The 19,334-nt window shown below is 48.8% G+C and overlaps 1 protein-coding gene across 1 annotated transcript in view; it reads right to left on the bottom strand.

Annotated features, from left to right (window-relative positions):
• Positions 1-19,334, bottom strand: part of KCNK16 (potassium two pore domain channel subfamily K member 16) — a 117,387-nt gene that overhangs the window by 32,490 nt on the left and 65,563 nt on the right. The gene's annotated exons all lie outside the window — the stretch shown is intronic.

The raw sequence follows: 19,334 nt of genomic DNA, 5'->3' as shown, positions 1-19,334 counted from the left end.
ATGGTGATCCATTGCTGTCTGTGTTTACTTTCTCGGCTAAGGTGTTATTGACATATCATCCTTACCCTTCAAGCCTGATCTCTCCGTGATCGTTCTTTGGTGCGATTCTAGCTTATCTATCTCTCATTTGGTAAGGTGATATGCCGTAGATTGTTCTTCCCTTACTTCAGTTGATGGGAGGTAGCTTAAGGAGATAGGGAGATGTGTCATCATCATTTGATGGCCTTGAGTTAAAACGTATGCTGCTAACTTCCTTTACTACTGACAACAGTAAAACTATTTGCAACATTGACAAACTGTAGGCCCAAATACCTAGAGGTACTATATGAAATTAAAATCGATTTCATATGTCCCAGTGGATCAATGGTGTTCATTCTCTGCCAGATGGCTGTCCTCTATGAAACCTGAGCTCTTTCCTTGTTGCTCCACCCAGAATGAGAACCGCACCTCATACACATGCACTATCCTCCTTTGGAAAACTATTTCACAGACCCTCTAGAGGATAGACTTGTCCACTCTTCAGCTTTTCCAGGAGTTTGCCCAGGAAAGGAGTGATTGAGATCGGGCGGTAGGTTGCTGGAGAGGAAGGATCAGCAGAAGGCTTCTTAAGGATGGAGTGCACAAGGGAGTGCTTCAGGGGGGAAGGGAAAAGTTCCAGTGGCAAAGGATTGATAGCAGAAATCGGTCAAGGCAGGAGCGAGGGTCTCAATGTGGTCTTTGATGGTTCTGGAGGAGCAGGGGAGCACCTGCTTGAAGGAGACTTTCATAGATCGGACTTGTCTAAAAACATTGTCAGGAGAGAAAATGGGGTAAGAGGAGAAAGGAGGAGGAGAGGCAGTCAGAGAGGGGCTGAGAGAGCTTGAGGGAGAGGAAGAGGAGAGAGAGGGCAGGATGTCCTAAGCTTTAGTGGTGAAGTGAGAAGCCAGTGCTGTGCAAAGGGCCTGGGAGGGAACAGGAGAGGTGGATACTGCAGCAGGATTGGCCAGTTCCTTGCAGATTTTGAAGAGTTTGGCCGTGTTGTTAGAGGCTGCATGGACGGGGGCTTGGATGGAAGCTCTCTTCTTGGACAGGACAGAGTCTGCGTTGCCTTTGGAGCAGGCGGCAGGCCAGTTTGTCAGAGGATGATCCTGATGCCCTCCACTTCCTCTCAGCACCCCCACACTTGCATTTAAGGGTGGCAAGGTCAGAGTCATACCAAGAGTTGCACTGGATGTGGGCTTCAAACGGATCCTCATGACAGGGGCAAGGACATCAAGAGTGTTAGAGATAGAGAGATGCAGGTTGGAGAGGTCTGTGTTAGAGTGTGAGTCAGCAGCAGGCGTAGGAGGAGAAGAGAAAGTAGCGGCAAAAGCCTCCACTGACACTCGCTTCATGGGCCGGATGACCAAGAAGGTGCGTGGCAGTGCTGGGGTCGACTTCACCTGGGGGACAGAGAGCGACAGGTGGGAGGAGAGACGAAAGTGGTCAGTCCAAGAGAGAGGAGTGGTGAGAGGGTTGGAGAGGGGGGTGTCTGAAGAGATGAGAACATCCAGGGTGTGCCCGGCAGTGTGTGTCGGACCAGAGGGTAAAATAGAAAGAGAGAGAGAGTGGCATAGATTGCGAAAGAGCCTAAGGGGGTGAGGGGTTAGATGTATCCAGGTGGATATTGAGATCTCAGAAGAGGAGAAGTTGGGAGGTAGAGGCAAGGAGAGAGGAGGAGAGGTCGGCCCACTCAGATAGGAAGTCTAAATAATCTATGTACAAATAGAGGCGCCAGGTCTATGGGACCATGGGACCCAGGCCCCACCAATAAATAATGACCTGGGGCTTTTGATGTGATATGATATTATATGATATAAGTAATTTATAACGCACCTGTACACAAGTGATTCTAGGCACGACAAGACAAGGGAGGGAAGACAGCAGGAAGACAAAACAAACGGTTTTACTAGGCCTTGTGTCATTCAGATCGTGCAACTGCGACAACACAAAGTGCAGGGGGAAGGGACAGGGGGGGAATTGCCAGGGAGAGGGTGGGGGAAGTGCAATCAGGGCAGCGTTGCTCTGAGTAAGTGCAACCAGGGCAGCGCGGCTCTGGGTAAGTGCAAGGAGGCAGGGGACTGTACAGGTTACAGTTACAGCCCCTAAGTGCGCGGTAGGCCCGGAGTCAGTCCAGGGAAAACTGATCATGGAGGAACCAGGTACCCAGTGAGATTCTGAGGGTAGCCAAGCAACCAGTCGGCGCAGCAGACAGGAAGATCAGCAGGGGAGGGAGAGAGAGAGAGAAAGCAGGGGAGAAAAGGAAGGTCTTGAGCCGCTTCTGGAACTTCAGGATGGCCGGCTCAAGTCTGAGAGGGGCAGGGAGGCCATTCCAGAGGGAGGCACCCGCAGAGAAGAGACATGTACCCCCCACTCAGGGGGCTGGGCTCGGAAGGAGTACAGGGTCAAAGGAGTCAGTGCGCTTTGTAAACCCTTCCTACTGTGCTCTCCTTTACAGCTTCAGTTACGGTGTTTTTTTTACTGTAGGGTCATTTACAGCCCCTTTGGTTAGTTAAACGGCAGCAAATAAGGGTGAGTAATCATCAGTGACCTTTCTCCGTGTAAATCCACATGAAAAGTGCTAAAGCTCAGTTTTTAACACTGATGGGCCATATGCATTTTAAAGCAAAATTGCTACCACGTCTGACTGCTGATATGCGTGCAAGAATAATTTACAAAGTGGTTTGCGTCTTTGACGAAACAAAATACATTTTCTGTGCAAACCAAACACTTTATCCGCATAAGGCATCATTGCAATATGCCGGTGCTTACTCATAGACCTTATAGGAGCGTTTACAGACATCTCCAGTGGTCCCCTGGCATTGCCAACAGAACATCCAAAATGGCCGCCTTTACTTTCTGTCACTTATAGACCTGCATTGTTTATAGAAATGCAAAAGTACACGATCCCAAATGGAGGGAAACAGTACATTCTAAATGCGGCTGTGGCTGTCAGGTGTGAGCAGGGTCTGGCCAGTTCAGATTGGTTTTCCTTGGCATTCTGGTACCTCTAAGTCTCCACTTCTAGAGGAAGAGTGCAAAGAAGCCCAGCAGCTGAACCACTAACGCTTGACGTGTGGGGGAATAGATTTCCCCTTCCCAGCAACCTTTCAGAGTAAGGGGGCAGTTGTAGGAAAAAGCCAATAGGTGGCTGTTTTTTGTTTTTAGGCAAGAGCACTTTCCACTTAATTTGTAAGGAGAAAGCAAAACAATACAATACAATACAAACCGCAGTTGACAAATGGATAAAAGAGATCGACGGGGCGATGAAGTGACTGTTTTCATCCGTTTCATGCCTTACATGTCCACTATCTATGAATCAATATATGGACGTGCCATGGGACCACTTAGTGACACTTTAAGCACTGTTTGAATTAGATTTTCCTTTCAAGAACCTTCTGGCTGTACCATGTCAAGTGTGAAATATAACCATAACGTGAAGGGAGGAAGGTTTTGAATTAATCATAACCACTGCCATTGCTCTGGGCAACCTGCCACACCGCTGTATTCTAGCCTGTCAGTGCAATTGGAAAGGGGATCATCTGCATGCAAATCAGTATTGGAACTGCCACCAATGGGAGCAGGCCTTCCTGGGACTGCTAGACCACGTCCCCTCTGCATGGAAGCACAAGCAATCCAAGACATATTTCTGCCTTGTTTGGCCTCATTACTGAGGTGACGCTAGGTTGTCTATGGCACAGCAAGCAAGGACCCACATCATTGGTTGAAGCACAATGGGCCTCATTACGACCCAGGCGGTAAGTTACCTTGCAGTGACCTTGCAGTTTGGGCTTGACTGCCCCTTCGGTGGTGGGACCAAGTCTGGCAGGCTGAAAAAACGATGGCCTGCAGGGATGCCCAGAGCAATGCCTGTGAATATAATTAATATAAATCTTATACCCGTCACCCTTCAGTTTTGCTTAAGGGTGATTGACAGCACCAGTATTGGCCTCTAGTGCATACCACCCTTCAAATCTATTACTTTCAGTTCTGCATGAAGAACTGATAAATTAAACTTCAATATTGCATGAAAGTGATGTAAGCCAAAAATCACGACCAGCAAACATCCCAAATCTAGAAAACACAACACTGCAGCTCTCCGCACAGTTGTTAGAAAAATAGAAAACATGCAGGTTTGATGTTAGATAATGATCAAATAGATAGCTGGGTAAAGAGGAGACAGGAGAGGATGAGTAGGAGGAAATGAATATGAGATCAAGAGTGGAGCCAGAGGAGTGAGTCGGAGTTGAGGGAAGCGAAGAGAGAAGGTAAGAGTCAAGGATCAAGAGAAGAGGTGAGGGGTGAGGGGAAGTAGGAATGTGGAGGTTGAAATCACAGTGAGGGGAGAAGGGGAGGGTGCGATAAGGGAGAGGAGGTGGTCAAGGTCGCCATAAAAAGAGGAGTTGGAGCCAGTGGGTCTTAGATGATTAGACAGGAGATGGGATGAGGTCGAGTGAAAGATTTGTAAAGGTATTCAAAAGAAGAGGAAGTAGGTAGGGACAGTGAAGAAGTAGATGAAAGGTATTTAGGATGGAAGAGGATGCCCACTCCACCGCCACGACCAGTGGGACAAGAGACATGAGAAAAGGATGAGTAAGGGGTAGTTAGAAAAGCAGGGACAGTTGAGTTGTGAGGTGGGATCCAAGTTTCAGTTAAACAGAGAAAGTGAAGATTGAGACGAAAGAACATGTCGAGAACAGCTCTGGTCTTATTACAGAGGGATCTGACATTCCAAAGAGCAAAATTAATTAGGTTGGATTGGGGGGTAGATGAGGTTAAGACGATGAATAGGGGGAGCAATGGAAGGGGATGAACGGGGTAGGAGGTGGAGCAAGGGGATGGACATAAGGAAAAGGGATAAGATGAGGAGAATAGGACGGGGAAGAGGAAGGGGCGGGAAGGAGAAGATGAGGGGGGAGGTTGAAAAGAAGGGAAGAATCTAGCGATGCGCATGACATGGAGGTGAGAGATTGCGAAGGGTAAAAGAATGGAGAGGGAAGAGGTTGGTAGGGTGAGGTGAAGATGGTCGGGGAGAGGGAGAAGGAGCAGTGAAGAGGCAGGGGTGAGAAAGGGGGGGTTTAGGAGGCAGTAGGTGGGGATGGAGCAGGAGGTTTTGGGAGGGGCAGAGGGAAGGTATGAGGAGGAGATAGTAGACTATAGAACAATGAGGTCAGGGGATGGTTGGTGAGCAGGCAATGGGAAGGTAGCAAGCGGAATGCCAAAGGGTTGAAATAAGGCTAAGTGGTAGTATGACCAAAATCAGAGACCAGGTAACATCAGGAGAGAGGCGGAGGTGAACTGAAGTGTCAGGGCACCGAAAGGACTTGGGTGGATGTGGGGCGAACAGCTGTAGGAAATAAAGTCAATGGTGGTGAGTCCAGAAGGAAGCTGCTTACAGGCAGTGGAGGACTGAATGGTGGGCAAATAAGGCCGGTGGAGATGAGGCCAGAGCAGCCGCGGTGCCTTTGGTGGTGAGGGGTGAGGTGTGGGAGTCCAGGAGGGAGCTACCTGCAAGCAGAGGAGAAAGTCCAGGAGAGGCGCCTGTAAGCGGAGGAGGATTGAAGGGCAGGAGCAGCAAGAAGGCAGCCACAGCACCCCTGATGGTGTAGGAGGAGGTGCAGAGGTCCAGGAGGGCCGCCTGTAGGCAAAGAGGAGAGGTCCAGAACAGGCGCCCGCAAGCAGAGAGGACCGAAGGGCAGGAGCAGCAAGAAGGCAGCAACAGCACCCCTGATGGTGAAGGGCAGGAGCAGCAAGAAGGCAGCTACAGCACCTCTGATGGTGTGGAGGAGGTGCAGAAATCCAGGAGGGCCGCCTGTAGGTAGAGGAAAACCGAAGACTGCAACAGGAAGGCGGCCGCAGCACCCCGATGTCACGCGAGGGGGTGCGGGAGACCAGCAGGAGCCACCTGAAGATGGAGGAGCTCCGAAGGGCCTGGAGCGCCGAAGAGCTCAGCCAAGGGGAGGGGTAGCAGTCACTAGGAGGAAGCCGGTGGAGCCGAACGAGGAGCGGACAGAGAGGCAGCAGGGCTGCCTGGAGAGCCACCAGTCCCGCAGGTCCGACCAGGAGCAGGGCTGGGAGACCAACCAGACGTCGCCGAGTCCGCTGGAGAGAGGGCAGGTGCAGCAGAGGGGCCCGAAGCCGATAGGGCAGGACCCGGACGAGGAGGCAAGAAGGAGGCAGCAGCACCGCACGGAGAAGCGACCAGTCCGGGAGCAAAGTATACCCGCAGAAGGCAGAAGGAGTTCAAGGACGTCACCACTGCAGGAGCAGGCGGATCCGAAGAGGAAGGTAGCAGGCCGAAGGACCCGGACCCAGAGAAGGCAGAAGAGAGGCAGCAATGGAGTCAGAGGCGCCGCTGCCGCAGGTGCAGGCGGATCCCAAGAGGGAGGCACCAGGCAGGAAACTCGTGGAGGAGCCTCGGAGTGGCAGCAGAGGCCCAGTGCACCAGCCAAGGTACGGAGCAGGAAGGCCAAGGAGGAGAGGCGGACGCCAGAGGCACCAAGGGTCCAAATCGGCAAAAGTCCAGTCCAGATGCGCCCAATGGAAGGGGCACTGGAGCAGAGATGCGGAGGTAGCAGGTAGGAGACCAGCAGAGGAGCATCGGAGTGGCAGCAGAGGCCCAGTGCACACTCCAATGGACGGGAGTAGGAAGGCCCAAGGAGGAGGAGAGGCGGCTGCCAGAAGTACCGAAGGTCCAAAGTCCAGCAAGGCCGGTCCAGAGATGCCCAAAGGGAAGTGCGTAGGGGCAGAGATGTGGATAATTGCAAATTGCAAATAAAAACCAACTTAGGAGCTTGATTCAGCCTGAGATTGGAGAGACGTCGGCTCAGGCTGCGGAGCTTCTGCGCCCTCTGGTGTATAGAAAAAAAGTTACATCTCAACCTCTGTTCATGTCTTACTGCCATTAAAGACTGGATGTCATCTCACTATCTCTCTCTTAACACTGACAAGACTGAAGTCTTGTTCTTTCCTTCTAACTTGCTACCCTCTCCATCTCCCCCTCCATCCATCCATTTTCCCCCTTCTAATCTTTCAATCTTCAACCATGCTCGTAATCTAGGCATATACTTTGATTCTTCCCTCTCCTTCTCTCATCATATCCCCCTCACGGCTCGGGCATGTCGCTATCATCTCTTCAACATCCGTAAAGTCCTTCCCTCTCTCACCTTCCATGCTACCAAACTCTTAATTTCCTCCCTCATCTTCTCTCGACTTTTCTATTGTTCTTCTCCTTTCTTTGGTCTTACCGCTTCCCATCTTGCCCCCCTCAAATCCCTTTACCACTCTGCCATACGTACTCTCTGTCTACTCTCTTCTCATGAATCTATTTCCAACTCACTTTCTTACCTAGGATGGCTTCCTTTCCACTCCCAGCTTAAATTTCACTTCCTTTGTCTTGTCTTTAAATCTCTGCATAACCTTGCTCCTCTCTTCTCTCCTCTAATTCTATACACCCTCTCGCTCCCTTCGTTCTGCTGATCTCTTCTTACTTAGTGTTCCCTCACCACCATGTACCTCTTCTCGTTTCCGCTCCTTTCAGCTTCTTGCCTCCTTACACTGGAACTCCCTACCTCTCTCTATCCGCTCCTCCCCCACCTATTCCTCTTTCGGCTCCTCATGGAAAGAACTTCTTCTTCACTCCTCTCCCTGATACCTTCCCCCTTTCTCTATCCCCTCCCTCCTTCTATTATCCTCTCTCTGTTTTCCTTATCTTTATCTGTCCCCATCTCACCTATGATCTCCTCTCTTTTGTTGCTCACTTCACTCATTAGTCTCTCCCTCTCGATCCTTCTCTACCCCCTCCTCTCCTCTCCCTTCTTACTTGCAAATTGTTCTAAATATCGATTTTATGGTTTGATTCATGTTTACTGTTTTGCTTCTACTGTTCAATGTTTTATGTGTTACTTGTTTTTAACTGTAAAGCGCCTTGGATTAAGGCGCTATATAAAACAATACAAATACAAATACAGATAATTGTGGCAGTAGGCTGTCATCTTTACTAGTTTTATTGGCCTTCAACATGTTCGTTTGCATGCAGACTACTATTGTGTCACTGAACAATCCTCTGATCCACATTGCTAGACAAGACATCTCATCATTAGTATACCCCCAAGGTTTCTGGCTAAGGTAAGCCTCTGGCAATATCACACAGAGACTGGTATTGGACTTTGTTTCACCCCCAGGATAGGGGATTGCAGCTGGAAGAAGTGAAAGGTCATCTTTGGCAGGTGGACACTGCCCGAATGCTCCAGCTCTTCATTGTCTCTACAGTCCCTTAGTTTAGCCTGCTAAACCGGTGGCGGGGTCATGGCCATGCGATAATGACCCCCAGTTATTGCCCCTGGTGAAGCCCAGGGCTACACCTTGGTGAACGGTCATTATCCCACGATCCAGACGTCTTTCAGGGCTGTAAGGCTATTAGCACATATGCTTGTGCAAATATAAAAAAATGGAATGATTTAGGGCTGCTGCTCAAGACTTAATATTTTGAATGTGGTCTAGAACAGGGATTAGGACTGCATTTTGAACATTCTGATTGGCTGAGAGGAGGTCTATTATGAAATCCATATATGGATAGGTTTCATAAAGACTGAAACTTGGTTGCTTGCCTTTGACAGGTTGTATTACCACATCAGACCAACTCAAATTTAAACTTGTGTCCTAGAGTTCACACACTTCCCTGCAGCATACCCTCAACCTACTAAGCTATGTTGCCATCATTCTCTTGCATGTTATTGTGTATATTGTTGAATGTATATCAACACCTATAGCATTAATCAATTTTTAATAGTGAGTGTCAGTAAATCAAGTGGGGTTCCTGGATTGTAACAGAAACACACCTGTTTTCCTGCTTTGCATTGGACAATGCACTATGGAAAATGACTAAAATGGATTTTTATGCAAATTACTTTTCTGGATTGCCTTATACTCACCTTATAGAAGGCCATTTTCTGATGTGCTACCTTGCACTGTTAGATCAAATCCAGCTTATTTTGCCTTACGTGTTCTTATAAAGATGATACTTGAGTCAGATTGATTTGACATGCAGTTCGGTGCTTTTCAAGACAGCGGGGTTCATTAAGAGTTTTCCGGTATCCCGGCAGTAATTCCGGAGGGATAACGGCAACCTGCCCCTACTGTTTCCGCTGCCTGGAATCCAGGTATTACCAGGATATTACAAGCGTCGGAAAGGGCGGTAAATTCCCATTCCATGGAGTCCCACAGGATTCTATGGATAGGATTGCCACAATTATTCAGGCATGTATTTGTCGGTAGGGACCTGATTTACCAGCAGGTCAGGCCTGCCAGTAGATCACTTCCCCCACTGGCAAAGTTGTGTTTCCCCAGTATGGACAAAATGCTGGTGCCAAAATGACCAGCATTTATTCCATACCAGGGAACATGTAATGACCCCCAGTGTCATTAAACACAGTACTAGGATAGCCCTGGGAGATAACTAAGCAGAAAGCAATGACTTAAGGCAAGCTGTGGAAGCGGGAAGAAATCCTGCCTTCCTGACTGTGTCATCCTGATATGATATTTTATTTATAGCGCGCCTATACACAAGTATTTCAAGGCGCGACGAGGCAAGGGAGGGGAAACAGAGGGAGGACAAGACAACGATCTTACTGGGCCAAGTGACATTGAGATTGTGCAAGTGCAGGGGATAGGGGGAGGGGAAAAGTGCCAGGTGAAAGGGGAGGAGGAGAAGTGCAAGACAGAGGATCAAGGCATAGAAAAAAGTGCGGCCAGCAGGTGGCAGGGCAGATGCATCCCTCTGTGTTATTGTCCTTAGTGCTGGAATTAGAATCTATCAGCAGTGATTGTTCATGGTGCACTGCACGAAAAGACTCAATCACACTTGGTCTAAGAGACTGCAGTGCTGCTGCTTTTAAACGGTATTCATATTAGTACCAATAAATAATGACCTGGGGCTTTTGATGTGATATGATATTATATGATATAAGTAATTTATAACACACCTGTACACAAGTGATTCTAGGCACGACAAGACAAGGGAGGGAAGACAGCAGGAAGACAAAACAAACGGTTTTACTAGGCCTTGTGTCATTCAGATCGTGCAACTGCGACAACACAAAGTGCAGGGGGAAGGGACAGGGGGGGAATTGCCAGGGAGAGGGTGGGGGAAGTGCAATCAGGGCAGCGTTGCTCTGAGTAAGTGCAACCAGAGCAGCGCGGCTCTGGGTAAGTGCAAGGAGGCAGGGGACTGTACAGGTTACAGTTACAGCTCCTAAGTGCGCGGTAGGCCCGGAGTCAGTCCAGGGAAAACTGATCATGGAGGAACCAGGTACCCCGTGAGATTCTGAGGGTAGCCAAGCAACCAGTCGGCGCAGCAGACAGGAAGATCAGCAGGGGAGGGAGAGAGAGAGAGAGAAAGCAGGGGAGAAAAGGAAGGTCTTGAGCCGCTTCTGGAACTTCAGGAGGGCCGGCTCAAGTTTGAGAGGGGCAGAGAGGCCATTCCAGAGGGAGGCACCCGCAGAGAAGAGACATGTACCCCCCACTCAGGGGGCTCGGAAGGAGTACAGGGTCAAAGGAGTCAGTGCGCTTTGTAAACCCTTCCTACTGTGCTCTCCTTTACAGCTTCAGTTACGGTGTTTTTTACTGTACGGTCATTTACAGCCCCGTTGGTTAGTTAAACGGCAGCAAATAAGGGTGAGTAATCATCAGTGACCTTTCTCCGTGTAAATCCACATGAAAAGTGCTAAAGCTCAGTTTTTAACACTGATGGGCCATATGCATTTTAAAGCAAAATTGCTACCACGTCTGACTGCTGATATGCGTGCAAGAATAATTTACAAAGTGGTTTGCGTCTTTGACGAAACAAAATACATTTTCTGTGCAAACCAAACACTTTATCCGCATAAGGCATCATTGCAATATGCCGGCGCTTACTCATAGACCTTATAGGAGCGTTTACAGACATCTCCAGTGGTCCCCTGGCATTGCCAACAGAACATCCAAAATGGCCGCCTTTACTTTCTGTCACTTATAGACCTGCATTGTTTATAGAAATGCAAAAGTACACGATCCCAAATGGAGGGAAACAGTACAGGTTGCACCTCTCTCACCTGACCGAGCGCACCATGGCCACACATTCTAAATGCGGCTGTGGCTGTCAGGTGTGAGCAGGGTCTGGCCAGTTCAGATTGGTTTTCCTTGGCATTCTGGTACCTCTAAGTCTCCACTTCTAGTGGAAGAGTGCAAAGAAGCCCAGCAGGTGAACCACTAACGCTTGACGTGTGGGGGAATAGATTTCCCCTTCCCAGCAACCTTTCATAGTAAGGGGGCAGTTGTAGGAAAAAGCCAATAGGTGGCTGTTTTTTGTTTTTAGGCAAGAGCACTTTCCACTTAATTTGTAAGGAGAAAGCAAAACAATACAATACAATACAAACCGCAGTTGACAAATGGATAAAAGAGATAGACGGGGTGATGAAGTGACTGTTTTCATCCGTTTCATGCCTTACATGTCCACTATCTATGAATCAATATATAGACGTGCCATGGGACCACTTAGTGACACTTTAAGCACTGTTTGAATGAGATTTTCCTTTCAAGAACCTTCTGGCTGTACCATGTCAAGTGTGAAATATAACCATAACGTGAAGGGAGGAAGGTTTTGAATTAATCATAACCACTGCCATTGCTCTGGCAACCTGCCACACCGCTGTATTCTAGCCTGTCAGTGCAATTGGAAAGGGGATCATCTGCATGCAAATCAGTATTGGAACTGCCACCAATGGGAGCAGGCCTTCCTGGGACTGCTAGACCACGTCCCCTCTGCATGGAAGCACAAGCAATCCAAGACATATTTCTGCCTTGTTTGGCCTCATTACTGAGGTGACGCTAGGTTGTCTATGGCACAGCAAGCAAGGACCCACATCATTGGTTGAAGCACAATGTCCAGGAGGTTTTGTCCAGAGAAATGGCAGAGGCTACGACTAATTCCAAACCACGCAGACATCGCCCTTCAGTTTTGTTTATGTCCCCCTCGAGTGGGACGGGTAAGCCCAGACTTGGATTCCGAGCCTGCTGGGCCTAGAGAACCAAGCTACACCTCACTGATGATGCACAATGAGTCTGAAGCATGTCTAGGGTTGCTTGTCTCATTCAGAACGGATGTGACCTTGCAGTTTGGGCTTGACTGCCCCTTCGGTGGTGGGACCAAGTCTGGCAGGCTGAAAAAACGATGGTCTGCAGGGATGCCTAGAGCAATGCCTGTGAATATAATTAATATAAATCTTATACCCGTCACCCTTCAGTTTTGCTTAAGGGTGATTGACAGCACCAGTATTGGCCTCTAGTGCATACCACCCTTCAAATCTATTACTTTCAGTTCTGCATGAAGAACTGATAAATTAAACTTCAGTATTGCATGAAAGTGATGTAAGCCAAAAATCACGACCAGCAAACATCCCAAATCTAGAATACACAACACTGCAGCTCTCCGCACAGTTGTTAGAAAAATAGAAAACATGCAGGTTTGATGTTAGATAATGATCAAATAGATAGCTGGGTAAAGAGGAGACAGGAGAGGATGAGTAGGAGGAAATGAATATGAGATCAAGAGTGGAGCCAGAGGAGTGAGTCGGAGTTGAGGGAAGCGAAGAGAGAAGGTAAGAGTCAAGGATCAAGAGAAGAGGTGAGGGTTGAGGGGAAGTAGGAATGTGGAGGTTGAAATCACAGTGAGGGGAGAAGGGGAGGGTGCGATAAGGGAGAGGAGGTGGTCAAGGTCGCCATAAAAAGAGGAGTTGGAGCCAGTGGGTCTTAGATGATTAGACAGGAGATGGGATGAGGTCGAGTGAAAGATTTGTAAAGGTATTCAAAAGAAGAGGAAGTAGGTAGGGACAGTGAAGAAGTAGATGAAAGGTATTTAGGATGGAAGAGGATGCCCACTCCACTGCCACGACCAGTGGGACAAGAGACATGAGAAAAGGATGAGTAAGGGGTAGTTAGAAAAGCAGGGACAGTTGAGTTGTGAGGTGGGATCCAAGTTTCAGTTAAACAGAGAAAGTGAAGATTGAGACGAAAGAACATGTCGAGAACAGCTCTGGTCTTATTACAGAGGGATCTGACATTCCAAAGAGCAATATTAATTAGGTTGGATTGGGGGGTAGATGAGGTTAAGACGATGAATAGGGGGAGCAATGGAAGGGGATGAACGGGGTAGGGGGTGGAGCAAGGGGATGGACATAAGGAAAAGGGATAAGATGAGGAGAATAGGACGGGGGAAGAGGAAGGGGCGGGAAGGAGAAGATGAGGGGGGAGGTTGAAAAGAAGGGAAGAATCTAGCGTTGCGCATGACATGGAGGTGAGAGATTGCGAAGGGTAAGAGAATGGAGAGGGAAGAGGTTGGTAGGGTGAGGTGAAGATGGTCGGGGAGAGGGAGGAGGAGCAGTGAAGAGGCAGGGGTGAGAAAAGGAGGGTTTAGGAGGCAGTAGGTGGGGATGGAGCAGGAGGTTTTGGGAGGGGCAGAGGGAAGGTATGAGGAGGAGATAGTAGACTATAGAACAATGAGGTCAGGGGATGGTTGGTGAGCAGGCAATGGGAAGGTAGCAAGCGGAATGCCAAAGGGTTGAAATAAGGCTAAGTGGTAGTATGACCAAAATCAGAGACCAGGTAACATCAGGAGAGAGGCGGAGGTGAACTGAAGGGTCAGGGCACCGAAAGGACTTGGGTGGATGTGGGGCGAACAGCTGTAGGAAATAAAGTCAATGGTGGTGAGTCCAGAAGGAAGCTGCTTACAGGCAGTGGAGGACTGAATGGTGGGCAAATAAGGCCGGTGGAGATGAGGCCAGAGCAGCCGCGGTGCCTTTGGTGGTGAGGGGTGAGGTGTGGGGGTCCAGGAGGGAGCTACCTGCAAGCAGAGGAGAAAGCCCAGGAGAGGCGCCTGTAAGCAGAGGAGGATTGAAGGGCAGGAGAAGCAAGAAGGCAGCAACAGCACCCCTGATGGTGAAGGGCAGGAGCAGCAAGAAGGCAGCTACAGCACCTCTGATGGTGTGGAGGAAAAGAAATCCAGGAGGGCCGCCTGTAGGTAGAGGAAAACTGAAGACTGCAACAGGAAGGCGGCTGCAGCACCCTGATGTCACGCGAGGGGTTGCGGGAGACCAGCAGGAGCCACCTGAAGATGGAGGAGCTCCAAAGGGCCTGGAGCGCCGAAGAGCTCAGCCAAGGGGAGGGGTAGCAGTCACTAGGAGGAAGCCGGTGGAGCCGAACGAGGAGCGGACAGAGAGGCAGCAGGGCTGCCTGGAGAGCGACCAGTCCCGCAGGTCCGACCAGGAGCAGGGCTGGGAGACCAACCAGACGTCGCCGAGTCCGCTGGAGAGAGGGCAGGTGCAGCAGAGGGGCCCGAAGCCGATAGGGCAGGACCCGGACGAGGAGGCAAGAAGGAGGCAGCAGCACCGCACGGAGAAGCAACCAGTCCGGGAGCAAAGTATACCCGCAGAAGGCAGAAGGAGTTCAGGGACGTCACCACTGCAGGAGCAGGCGGATCCGAAGAGGAAGGTAGCAGGCCGAAGGACCCGGACCCAGAGAAGGCAGAAGAGAGGCAGCAATGGAGTCAGAGGCGCCGCTGCCGCAGGTGCAGGCGGATCCCAAGAGGGAGGCACCAGGCAGGAAACTCGTGGAGGAGCCTCGGAGTGGCAGCAGAGGCCCAGTGCACCAGCCAAGGTACGGAGCAGGAAGGCCAAGGAGGAGAGGCGGACGCCAGAGGCACCAAGGGTCCAAATCGGCAAAAGTCCAGTCCAGATGCGCCCAATGGAAGGGGCACTGGGGCAGAGATGCGGAGGTAGCAGGTAGGAGACCAGCAGAGGAGCATCGGAGTGGCAGCAGAGGCCCAGTGCACACTCCAATGGACGGGAGTAGGAAGGCCCAAGGAGGAGGAGAGGCGGCTGCCAGAAGTACCGAAGGTCCAAAGTCCAGCGAAGTCCAGTCCAGAGATGCCCAAAGGGAAGTGCGTAGGGGCAGAGATGTGGATAATTGCAAATTGCAAATAAAAACCAACTTAGGAGCTTGATTCAGCCTGAGATTGGAGAGACGTCGGCTCAGGCTGCGGAGCTTCTGCGCCCTCTGGTGTATAGAAAAAAAAGTTACATCTCAACCTCTGTTCATGTCTTACTGCCATTAAAGACTGGATGTCATCTCACTATCTCTCTCTTAACACTGACAAGACTGAAGTCTTGTTCTTTCCTTCTAACTTGCTACCCTCTCCATCTCCCCCTCCATCCATCCATTTTCCCCCTTCTAATCTTTCAATCTTCAACCATGCTCGTAATCTAGGCATATACTTTGATTCTTCCCTCTCCTTCTCTCATCATATCCCCCTCACGGCTCAGGCATGTCGCTATCATCTCTTCAACATCCGTAAAGTCCTTCCCTCTCTCACCTTCCATGCTACCAAACTCTTAATTTCCTCCCTCATCTTCTCTCGACTTTTCTATTGTTCTTCTCTTTTCTTTGGTCTTACCGCTTCCCATCTTGCCCCCCTCAAATCCCTTTATCACTCTGCCATACGTACTCTCTGACTACTCTCTTCTCATGAATCTATTTCCAACTCACTTTCTTACCTAGGATGGTTTCCTTTCCACTCCCAGCTGTCTTGTCTTTAAATCTCTGCATAACCTTGCGCCTCTCTTCTCTCCTCTAATTCTATACACCCTCTCGCTCCCTTTGTTCTGCTGATCTCTTCTTACTTAGTGTTCCCTCACCACCATGTACCTCTTCTCGTTTCCGCCCCTTTCAGCTTCTTGCCTCCTTACACTGGAACTCCCTACCTCTCTCTATCCGCTCCTCCCCCACCTATTCCTCTTTCGGCTCCTCATGGAAAGAACTTCTTCTTCACTCCTCTCCCTGATACCTTCCCCCTTTCTCTATCCCCTCCCTCCTTCTATTATCCTCTCTCTGTTTTCCTTATCTTTATCTGTCCCCATCTCACCTATGATCTCCTCTCTTTTGTTGCTCACTTCACTCATTAGTCTCTCCCTCTCGATCCTTCTCTACCCCCTCCTCTCCTCTCCCTTCTTACTTGCAAATTGTTCTAAATATCGATTTTATGGTTTGATTCATGTTTACTGTTTTGCTTCTACTGTTCCATGTTTTATGTGTTACTTGTTTTTAACTGTAAAGCGCCTTGGATTAAGGCGCTATATAAAACAATACAAATACAAATACAGATAATTGTGGCAGTAGGCTGTCATCTTTACTAGTTTTATTGGCCTTCAACATGTTTGTTTGCATGTAGACTACTATTGTGTCACTGAACAATCCTCTGATCCACATTGCTAGACAAGACATCTCATCATTAGTATACCCCCAAGGTTTCTGGCTAAGGTAAGCCTCTGGCAATATCACACAGAGACTGGTATTGGACTTTGTTTCACCCCCAGGATAGGGGATTGCAGCTGGAAGAAGTGAAAGGTCATCTTTGGCAGGTGGACACTGCCCGAATGCTCCAGCTCTTCATTGTCTCTACAGTCCCTTAGTTTAGCGTGCTAAACCGGTGGCGGGGTCATGGCCATGCGATAATGACCCCCAGTTATTGCCCCTGGTGAAGCCCAGGGCTACACCTTGGTGAACGGTCATTATCCCACGATCCAGACGTCTCTCAGGGCTGTAAGGCTATTAGCACATATGCTTGTGCAAATATAAAAGAATTGAATGATTTAGGGCTGCTGCTCAAGACTTAATATTTTGAATGTGGTCTAGAACAGGGATTAGGACTGCATTTTGAACATTCTGATTGGCTGAGAGGAGGTCTATTATGAAATCCATGTATGGATAGGTTTCATAAAGACTGAAACTTGGTTGCTTGCCTTTGACAGGTTGTATTACCACATCAGACCAACTCAAATTTAAACTTGTGTCCTAGAGTTCACACACTTCCCTGCAGCATACCCTCAACCTACTAAGCTATGTTGCCATCATTCTCTTGCATGTTATTGTGTATATTGTTGAAAGTATATCAACACCTATAGCATTAATCAATTTTTAATAGTGAGTGTCAGTAAATCAAGTGGGGTTCCTGGATTGTAACAGAAACACACCTGTTTTCCTGCTTTGCATTGGACAATGCACTATGGAAAATGACTAAAATGGATTTTTATGCAAATTACTTTTCTGGATTGCCTTATACTCACCTTATAAAAGGCCATTTTCTGATGTGCTACCTTGCACTGTTAGATCAAATCCAGCTTATTTTGCCTTACGTGTTCCTATAAAGATGATACTTGAGTCAGGTTGATTTGACATGCAGTTCGGTGCTTTTCAAGACAGCGGGGTTCATTAAGAGTTTTCCGGTATCCCGGCAGTAATTCCGGAGGGATAACGGCAACCTGCCGCTACTGTTTCCGCTGCCTGGAATCCAGGTATTACCAGGATATTACAAGCGTCGGAAAGGGCGGTAAATTCCCATTCCATGGAGTCCCACAGGATTCTATGGATAGGATTGCCACAATCATTCAGGCATGTATTTGTCGGTAGGGACCTGATTTACCAGCAGGTCAGGCCTGCCAGTAGATCACTTCCCCCACTGGCAAAGTTGTGTTTCCCCAGTATGGACAAAATGCTGGTGCCAGAATGACCAGCATTTATTCCATACCAGGGAACATGTAATGACCCCCAGTGTCATTAAACACAGTACTAGGATAGCCGTGGGAGATAACTAAGCAGAAAGCAATGACTTAAGGCAAGCTGTGGAAGCGGGAAGAAATCCTGCCTTCCTGACTGTGTCATCCTGATATGATATTTTATTTATAGCGCGCCTATACACAAGTATTTCAAGGCGCGACGAGGCAAGGGAGGGGAAACAGAGGGAGGACAAGACAACGATCTTACTGGGCCAAGTGACATTGAGATTGTGCAAGTGCAGGGGATAGGGGGAGGGGAAAAGTGCCAGGTGAAAGGGGAGGAGGAGAAGTGCAAGACAGAGGATCAAGGCATAGAAAAAAGTGCGGCCAGCAGGTGGCAGGGCAGAGGCATCCCTCTGTGTTATTGTCCTCAGTGCTGGAATTAGAATCTATCAGCAGTGATTGTTCATGGTGCACTGCACGAAAAGACTCAATCACACTTGGTCTAAGAGACTGCAGTGCTGCTGCTGCTTTTAAACGGTATTCTTATTAGTAGTAGTAGAATGCCTTAACTGGAGCAGTGTCCAAAGAAAATACGCTGTCTTACTGTGTTTTGATAATATATATGTTTCACTACATTTTATCAAGCTTACCTTTTCATAAGTCATTTATTGTTTTCAGTGATGTCACTTCCTATGAAGCCATTGCAGACAACGGTAGCATGACCTCACTTCAGATACCGTACACATGTTTGTGATGTCACGCCACTACCTGAGCCCCAACAGTACATTTGAGAAGTTGGCACCCATGTGCGCAAACCATCGTTGCCGATGCCCTTTCATTCAATAGACACGCAAATAATACATTTTTGAACTGTAGATGACATGTGTAAGTCTTTATCGCCCTCTACTGGTCTTTAGTGTCCACCACAATGGAAGTTACCATTTGTACGATGCATAGAGCACACATCATCTGATTACAGTTAGTCTGGTAGTACATTTTGCATTTGTCTTGTTTAAACTTAAAGTACATATAATAGATTTCCAGTATAGCTTAATCTTGTTTTGTCAATGTGGTCCCCGCTCGCTGCCCCATTCCCTTCCTACTTCTCCCAGTTAATGTATCTGCTACTGCTTATCGGTAGGGGCCCTTGCAGGACAAGGCAGCAGTGTTGTGCGACACAGGTGTTTGGCGACGAAGGGAGGAGGTGCAGAGTGTGATTTTGCTGTGCAGCCATCGACCACCAGTGACCGAAGGGTAAGAAAGGTGCCAGAAGAAGAGCAGCCACTACTGCTCCCTACTAATCTACCCGGCCTTTGCGCCTACTTCCACCTAACCGTCTGTCATAACGTAATCTGTTTTGCAAGAAATCCTAGGCTCTCCCCTCTAGTGGTTAGCTTATTTTGTGTTTTGGGAGCCTTCTCTAGGTCCCCTCATTTGTGGTTAAAGTTTACTGTGAACTGTGTCCCATTAGGCTCTCTCCCCCTCTCTAGGTCCCACCCAATCTGTCTGCTTCTACTCTCCGCCCACTGCAACTCATCCAGAACAGGACTGCAAGACTTGTCCTTGGCCGCAGGCCCAGGGATCTTATCTCTCCAGGACTGAAATCTCTGCACTGGCTCCCAATGGCTACGAGGATAAAGTTCGAAACCCTCTTCATTGCCCACAAGGCCTTCTGGGGTCTGAGGCCTCAATACCTTCAACTCTGTCTTCCTAAATATCTTCCTTCTCGAG

Source organism: Ambystoma mexicanum, chromosome 4q (genome assembly GCF_040938575.1).
Source record: "Ambystoma mexicanum isolate Mex_15411 chromosome 4q, UKY_AmexF1_1, whole genome shotgun sequence".
In the NCBI taxonomy this organism is placed as follows: Eukaryota; Metazoa; Chordata; class Amphibia; order Caudata; family Ambystomatidae; genus Ambystoma; species Ambystoma mexicanum.
Note: the sequence above shows the minus strand (reverse complement) of the source record. Positions and strands in the feature narration are given on the sequence as shown.